Here is an 8,589-nt window from a genome sequence, read left to right as displayed (position 1 = left end):
AACCTGTGCCCCCTGCAGTGGAAACGTGGAGTCTTAACCACTGGACCGCCAGGGAAGTCCCAACATTTGCCTTTTTGGAATTACAGAAAGTAATTCGGAAATTACAGAAAATTATCAGGTAGAAAACAAAATAGCGGTGTTCAGCGTCTTCCTGTCTTTTACCTTGGTCTTTCAGAGCTACCTGGGCAATGGGGCTGCCGCCTCACTTGCTCTCTCCCTCCCTCTTGCTCAGACACCCATGCACACACACCTGGTGTTCAGAGGCAGCGTTTGATCAGGGGTCTTGATGGGTCTGAGATGGCCATGGGCAGAGGGGAGGGACTAGGAAGAACCCTGTCCAAAGCTGACATTTAGGGCCCATGACACTTGCTACAAGCGGAAAGATCCAAGAGAAAACGTTTCCAGAACAAAGGTCCCCAGGTTGGACTTCTGTGGGAGGGGTCAGGTCTTACCTTGCTAGCTGGTCCCTACTTTGCACTTTCCTAATGGAACTCAGCTCTCCCCAGGTCTCACCCACGTAAGTGGGACCCCATTAGAAGTCTAACCCAAGTTTCCCTAGTTCTGACCTCTACCAGCTTAGGTGGAGCTTCACCCCACTATAAGTGGCCCCAAATTATTTCTAGAAGTCCAGAGCACGCCTCATGCATGTGGCTGAGCACGTGACTTCTCCTGTCTGGGACCACCACAGGGCATCTGCCAGGACCCCCATCCACCAGCCTGCCACCTCCTGCTGGGCCGCTGATGGGTATTTCTTTTCCTTCCAAAGCTGGGGACCCCAGGCCCTCAAGGAGCCAGTGCTGCTTTATGTTCTGTTTCAAAACCAGGACGAGTATCTTTGTCCCTTCCTACAGTGATGCTTGTTAGAGGAATGTCTGACCAGAACTACTTGTGCCCTGGGGATTTCCTCTTTTGGATTTTATTTCCAGACTCCTTGTCTGCAGAGGACCAATCTTCGTCATGGGTCAAGCCCATAGGTTGGGTTCCCTTTTCCTCCAGGATGGGTTCTTTCTCAGGGGGCCCCTCAAAGCTCAGGCAAATAGACTTCTGCTGGGGCCAGCCCACCAGTGGTCTAGATGCATAAGTTCAGACTAGAGACCTTGCTCCTCTCCCAGCCGTCCTCCGCTGGGGAGGGGTGATAGACACCTTGCTTCTCTCCCAGCCATCCTCCGCTGGGGAGGGGTGAGGCCATCCTCCGGTGGGGAGGGGTGAGGCTGGACGCTCAGCTTTGTGGCCTGGTTGTCCAGGGATTTGCAGAGTCTGCTGGGCGGGGCCGTGTCATCCTCTCCACCCCAGAAATCACCACCGTGGGTTCAAGTGCCTCCTGATCGACCCCCTTCAGTCTGAAACCCATCTTGCTGTGTCTCCCAGTCTCCCTCTCTCTCTCTTTCTTCTCTCTGGGTCTCACCCGCTCTCTCTCCCCTCACCCTCTCCCCTCTCCCCCTGGCTATTCTCCAGCCTCATACACAAGCCTAGAGCGTGAGCCAACTGCCAAGGAGGCAGCACCTCAGGGTTGGTTGACCAGCAGGGCCACACACCTCAGCTGAATTTGCAAAGGGGCAGAGGAGCCAGATAACTTCTGGAGCCTGGGAACATGAGGCATTTTGGCTTGGCTCAGAGTTTTGAGGTTTCTCAGATTTGCCGTCCATGATCATCATCGAATAATACCTGCTGCGGGCTGAGGCAGGCGTGCACCCTGCCCGCCACCGTACCGAGTTATGTAAAAGACTCAGCCCTCGGTGGCAGGCTCCCCAGTGTGGCAGGACAGGCCCTCCACGTCCTGACCTCTGCTGGCCTCTCTGTCTCCATCCCCTGCCCCTCCCTCTTTGGGAATTTTCGCTGGAACGGCCAGTGGCTCTTGTGCACACTTTGTGCTGCTTCTGCTTCCGTGTCTTTGCTCAAGCTGTCCTCTCTCTGCCTGGCAAATTGCTTCCCATCTTTAAGGACTCAGCTGAAATGTCACCTCCGGAAGCAATCCCTGACAACTTTCCACCTGTCCCTAAGCTGGACTTGGTACCTCTGTCTCCCCTCCCCCCATCCCCCCTTCATTAATGTTTGGCATGTTTCTCTATCACTACCTCTACCAGCTTATACCATAATAATCTGATTAGGTAATCATTCTGATAGTGAAGTCTTGGATGCAGCAATGGAGCCTTATTCGTCTCTGTATGTTCAGAACCTAGCACAGTACCTGCCACATAATAAGGTTCATGAAATACTTGAATAAATGGTATTGAATTAAAGGCTTTGAATCTGTGGATTTCACTAGATGAGTGATTCTCAAACAAGTTCCAAGCCCTCTGTGGAGGTGTGATCAGAATTTTGGTGGGGCATATTAATTTGAAAAACCACTTTTGATATTATGATTTGCCTTCTGTCATAAAAACACAGTTACACTGGTGACATCGGCTTCCACTGTGATGGAGAAGCTTGTACTGGCCTTGTGCTCCCATAAGCGACAGCTGGAAAAATAGATGAAACAACTTTTTAGATACTGGTAACAGGCAGTCCAGGACTGTGACCCTGAAAGGAAGGAAACAGATGAGATGGACCCCAGGATCACCTTTTCTTTCTGCTTGGAGGCACCCTGTAGGTCACAGAGCAGGAAAGGAGAACCCAAGCAGAGTCCACAGGCCCCTGAGTTGAGGATACAGAGACCAGAGTTTGGGAAGGATGAGGCAGCCAGAGTTTGCAGGATAGCGTACCAAAGAAGAGACAGTATGCAGACAAAGAGCTCCAGAAATCGGTATGCATTCTCCCTTAAGTCTATTGCTGAATACTAAGCCAGACAAGTATAGGGTGAAACTCCATGAAACCAGGAAAAGCCCCGCCAGACAGCTGTAAGTGGAATGATTTCCGACACTCACGCTGGGCTCTTTGTGTTCAGACCAGTCAGAGGGGAGAGCGCTAGATTTTCTCAGTAGAGAGCACAGAAGAGCCACACCTTAGCAGTGGAGATAAATGGGATCTGGGGTAAGACTCTGGACTCAGTCCCCAACATTTTCAAGACTTCTACTCGGGCCAAGAGGCAATAACAGGAGCTGGATTTACCCTCCTGATCCAAACAACTAAAAAACTGGAAAAGATTAGTCAAACAACAGTTCTCCAGATATTAGACATCAGGCAAGAAAAAACAGTGATTCCTGAGAAATTAGAAATTAGCAAGGTGAATCCTACACTTGCCCCACTTACTATCTTAAGAGAGTTTTCAGGCATGGCACAAGGAGGAGAAACCTAGGTGGAGTCTGGTAGACACCGTGAATTGAGGAGGGGAAGCTGGCTGAGGGGACCAAGGCAAAGAGAGTTTTCAGGGCAGAATTCCAGAGAAGAGAGAACGCATGGAGAACTCAGAGACGTGCAGAGGACAACCCCCTTGGGTGATCAGCAGAGTTCTGATTAGTGCATGTATAAGCCACCCAAGGCTGGGGAAAGACTCCCCCAAAAGAATTAGACAGCACAGTAGCTGGAGTTCACATAGGACTGGAGACAGCGCCTGTTCCCACCAGACAGAGGGAAATATACAATAATTCACGGGACATTGGTTTGAGTACTCACAAGGGTCTCACCTTAATAGTGGGAGACGGTTATCCTCAGACCAAATGCTCCTCTAATACCGAACAAATATTAAAAGAAAAATCCTAAAGGATCAATCTGTTTCCAAGTAACTTAAATTCACTTCCGGAAAAACTCAAGAATATTCATAAAAATACACGAATATCCAGACCCCAACAGGACAAAATTCAAATGTCTGGCATACAATAAAAAATTACCAGTCATACAAAAAAGCAGGATAGTATGAGTCATAATAAAGAGAAAAATTTTAAAAGTAGAAACTAACTCAGAACTGACACAGATGTTAGCATTATCAGATAAGCACATTGAAATAGTTATTATAATTCTATTTTATATAATTCTATTTTATAATACTTATTATAATTCCAAATGCTAAAGGAAAAATTAAAAAATGTTAAGTAGAGACACAGATGATATAAAAAAGACCCAAAGTGAACTTCTAGAGATGAAAAACACAATGCCTAAGAAGAAAAATGCACTGGATGGGATCAATGACAGATTAGACATTGCAGAAGAAAAGGTTAGTAAAATCAAAACCATAATAATAGAAACTATTCAAAATGAATCATAGAGAGAAAAGATAATTTTTAAACTGTACAGAACATCATTCAAGCACCCTAATATATGTGGAGTTGGAGTCTCTTTTGAACAGGAAGGGACAAAAAAATATTTGAGAAAATAATGGCTGAAATTTTTCCAAATTTGAGGGAAACTACCAAGTCCCAGTTTCAAGACGCTCCATAAACCCCAAGCACAAGAAATATAAAGAAAACTATAAGGCAATCATAATCAAATTACTGAAAACCAGTGACAAACAGAAAATCTTAAAAGCAGCCAAAGGAAAAACACATATTATATACAGAGAAACAAAGGGAAGGATGACAGCAGTTTTGTTTTGTTTTGTTTTTCCGTAGAAAATATGACAAATGAGAAGACAGTGGACCAACATCTTTAAAATACTGAAAACACTGTCAATCTAGAACTCTATAGTCAGCAAAACATCTTTTTTTTAAAAAAAGGAAAAATAACATCATTTTCAGCTAACAAAAGCTGAAAGAAGTTATAACTAGCAGACCCACACTGCAAGAAATGTTAAAGGAAGTCCTTCTGGGAGAAGAAAAATGGTACTAGGTGAAAGTATGGGTCTACATAAAGGAATGAAGAGCACCAGAATGGTAAATATGTTGGCAAATACACAAGATTTTTAAATTTATTATTTAAATCTCTTTAAAAGATAGTTGATGGATTATTGTTATTATTTGTGTTTAATCCATCAACTATCTTTATCTTTGAGTTTATAATATATGTAGAATGTACATTACATAAAATGTATGGCAACTATAGTAGAAAGTCCAGTAGGAGAGAAATGCAGTAAGGTTCTTATGCTGTACGTGAAGTAGGATAATATCACTTGAAGGTAGGGTGTAAGTCAAAAATGTACCCTATACATCCTAAAAAAAATAACAAAGAGTTACAGCTAATGAGCTAACAAATGAGTTAAAATGGAATCCTAAAAAATACTCAGTTAACTCAAGAGAAGGCAGAAGGAAAAATGAAACAGCAAAGAAAACAAATAGCAATATGTTAGATTTAAACCTAACTGTATCAATAATCACATTAAATGCAAAAAGTTTAAGTATGTCAATTAGTAGGTAGAGATTGTCACATTGGATAAAAAAAGCATGACTCAATGGATGCTGTCTAGGAAAAACCCACTATAAATATACAAATACATTAAAAATAAATCAAAATAAAGCTGGAATGTCTATGTTAATGTCAGTCATAGTAGACTTCATATCAAAAAATAGCATAAAAAATGAAGAAGGTCATTTCATAATGGAAAAAAGGCAATTAATTAAGAGGACATAAGAGTCATAAATTATTATGCACCTGACATTAGACTTTCAGGAAACATGAAGCAAAAACTGATTTAACTACAGAGAGAAATAGACAAATCCACAATTACATTCAAATATTTCAATACTGTCTTGCAACAATTCACAGAACAAGGGGACTGAAAATAAGTAAGGATGGAGAAGACCTGAACAGCCCTATCAACCAACCTGACCTAGTTGACATTTATAAAACTCTTCTGCTGTTTTATAAAACAGCAGAATACTATTATTTTCAAGGGCACATAGTGCATTTATCAAGATAGATTAGGGTATGGGCCAGGAAACAAGTGAGGGTAGGATCCAAGTCATATAAAGTATGTCCTCTGACAACAATGAAATTAGAAATCGGTAACAGAAAATATATGGAAAATCCCCAAATGTTTTAAAAACTAAATAACACAATTCTAAACAATCCATGGGTAAAAGAAGAAATCTAAAGGGAAATTTAAAAGTGTTTTGAACTGAATGAAAATGGTAATACAACTTGCCAAAATGTGTGGAATTCCATTAAAATAGTACTTAGAGGAAAATTTATAGCACTAAGTGCCTATATTAGAAAAGAAGAAAGATCTCAAATCAATGACCTCAGCTTTTGATTTCTCAGAACTAGCAAGGATAAATTGGAACTTCCTCAGCTTGATAAAGGGCATCTATGAAAAACCTGTGTTAACCTTATACTTAATGGTGAAAGGCTGAATGCTTTCACCCTAATATCAGGAACAAGACAAATATGTTTTCTCTCTCACTTCCATTCAATATTGCCGTTGGAGGTTCTAACCAGTGCAACCTGGCAAGAAAAAGTAAAAGGTGCTGAGATTGAAAAGGAGTTAGTAAAACTGTATTTGCCGATGACATCATATCATTATGTTGTAGGTAGAAAATCTAAAGAAGTTAAAAAAAACCACACAAAACAGTATTAAAACTAATAAGTGGGCTTCCCTGGTGGCGCAGTGGTTGAGAATCTGCCTGCCAATGCAGAGGACATGGGTTCAAGCCCTGGTCTGGGAAGATCCCACATGCTGCAGAGCAACTGGGCCCGCGAGCCACAATTACTGAGCCTGCGTGTCTGGAGCCTGTGCTCCGCAACAAGAGAGGCCGCGACAGTGAGAGGCCCGCGCACCGCGATGAAGAGTGGCCCCTGCTTGCCACAACTAGAGAAAGCCCTCACACAGAAATGAAGACCCAACACATCCATAAATAAATAAATTAAATAAATAAAAAATTAAAAAAAAAAAACTAATAAGTGAGTTCCATAAGTTTATATATTAAAATCAATTGTATTTCTATGTACTAACAATGAACAGCCTGCAAATGAAACTAAGAAAATAATTCCATTCACAACAGCACCAAAAAGAATACAGTACTGAGGAATAAATTTAACAAATGACGTTCAAGACTTGTACACTGAAAAGACAAAACAATGCTGGAAGAAATTAAAGATCTAAATAAATGGATAGACATTCCATGACCATGGATTGTAACACTCAATGTTATTAAAATGGCAATTCTTCCCTAAGTGATAGATTCAGTGTAATTGCTATAAAATTTCAACTGTTTTTTTTTTCAGAAATGGGCAATGTAATTTTAAAATTTATATTAAAATGCAAAAACCCCTAATAGCCAAAAGAAAACCTTTTTGAGACAGAACAAAATGGGAGAACTTCTTGATTTTAAAACTTACCATCTTGATTGCAAGATGAGCTTTCTAGTAAGTTTTTTTAAAATAAATCTTTTTCATAAGGATAGAAACATAGATCAATAGAACAGGACTGAGAGTCCAGAAATAAACTTGTACATTTGTGGTCAGTTGATTTTAGACACAGCAGCCAAGGAAATTCAGTGGCTGGGGTGGGTCGGGTAATCTTTTCAACAATGGTTCTGAGACAGTTGGATGTCCATATGTAAGAACATGAATTCTTCTAGAACAACATCACATCATATGCAAAAGTTAACTTTAAAAATCTGATAAATTTGACTTCTTCAAAATTAAAAGTGTTTGTGCTTCATTTTACTTTCATTAAGAAAGTAAAAGAAGCAGATGTAAACTATTATATATAGGATGGATAAACAACAAGGTCCTACTGTATAAAAAAAAAAAAAAAGTAAAAGGAGCCCCAGACCTGGAAAAACATTTGCAAATCATGTAACTGATAAAGAACTTATATCCAGAATATATAAAGCCCTCTTACAACCAATTATAAGACAAATAACCCAATTAAAAACAGGCAAGAGATTTTAGTAGATGTTACCAAAGAATATATATGAATAGCCAAAAAGCAAATGAAAAGATGCTCAAGATCATTAGTTGTCAGAGAAATGCAATTTAAAACTACAAGATAATCCTTCACACCCTCCAGGATGACTTTACAAAACAAAACAAAACAAAACAAAGAAAACAGATAATAACAACTGTGGTGATAATAATAACTGTGGTGGTACACATTTTCCAAAACTTATTGAATAGTTTAGTTCAAAGGACTGTATCTTATTCTATGTAAATTATATTTAAGAAAGTTGATGAAATATGACTTTGAAATTTCAAATAATAAAAGGAAGGCCATACATTATTGATTCTATCTGAATAGACAGAATAGACTGAGCACTGACTCAAGATACTTGAGAAATAAAGGCATACACAGTCCCAAGGTGACATCAGCTCCAATATTCTACAACTTCATGAAAGAGGTTGAAAGCTCAACAAAAGAGGTTTAGGCTTGACATCAGGCAGAAATTCCTAGCAGTAAATATAGAAGAATAATTGATTTGGGAGTTAGAAGGGAAATTGGTGGTCATCTTACACAACTTTGCATTCTATTTAGGAATCCCTATGATAGAATCTTCTATAGTTCATCACAGAGCCTCTGCTTGCAGATAGCACCCTACAAAGTTAATCCATTGTTGGTCTATTCTAATTGTTTAAAAATTCTTGAACTGGGAATCTCTCTCCTGGTGACTTTTATCCCTGGGTCTTAGTTATCCAATTTTGGGGTTCTACTGTTATGAGCAAAAGTCATTTAGGGGGATGTGTCTCTCCTGAAACTCACTTTCAGGGCAAGAGAGATACCCATCTCCATGGTGGTCAGAGTGCTGCCCCTAATAAAAGACTCCACTAGTGCTTACCACG

The sequence above is a fragment of the Balaenoptera acutorostrata genome, chromosome 11 (genome assembly GCF_949987535.1).
Source record: "Balaenoptera acutorostrata chromosome 11, mBalAcu1.1, whole genome shotgun sequence".
Taxonomy (NCBI): domain Eukaryota; kingdom Metazoa; phylum Chordata; class Mammalia; order Artiodactyla; family Balaenopteridae; genus Balaenoptera; species Balaenoptera acutorostrata.
The sequence above is the reverse complement of the archived record's forward strand: the minus strand, read 5'-3'. Positions refer to the sequence as shown.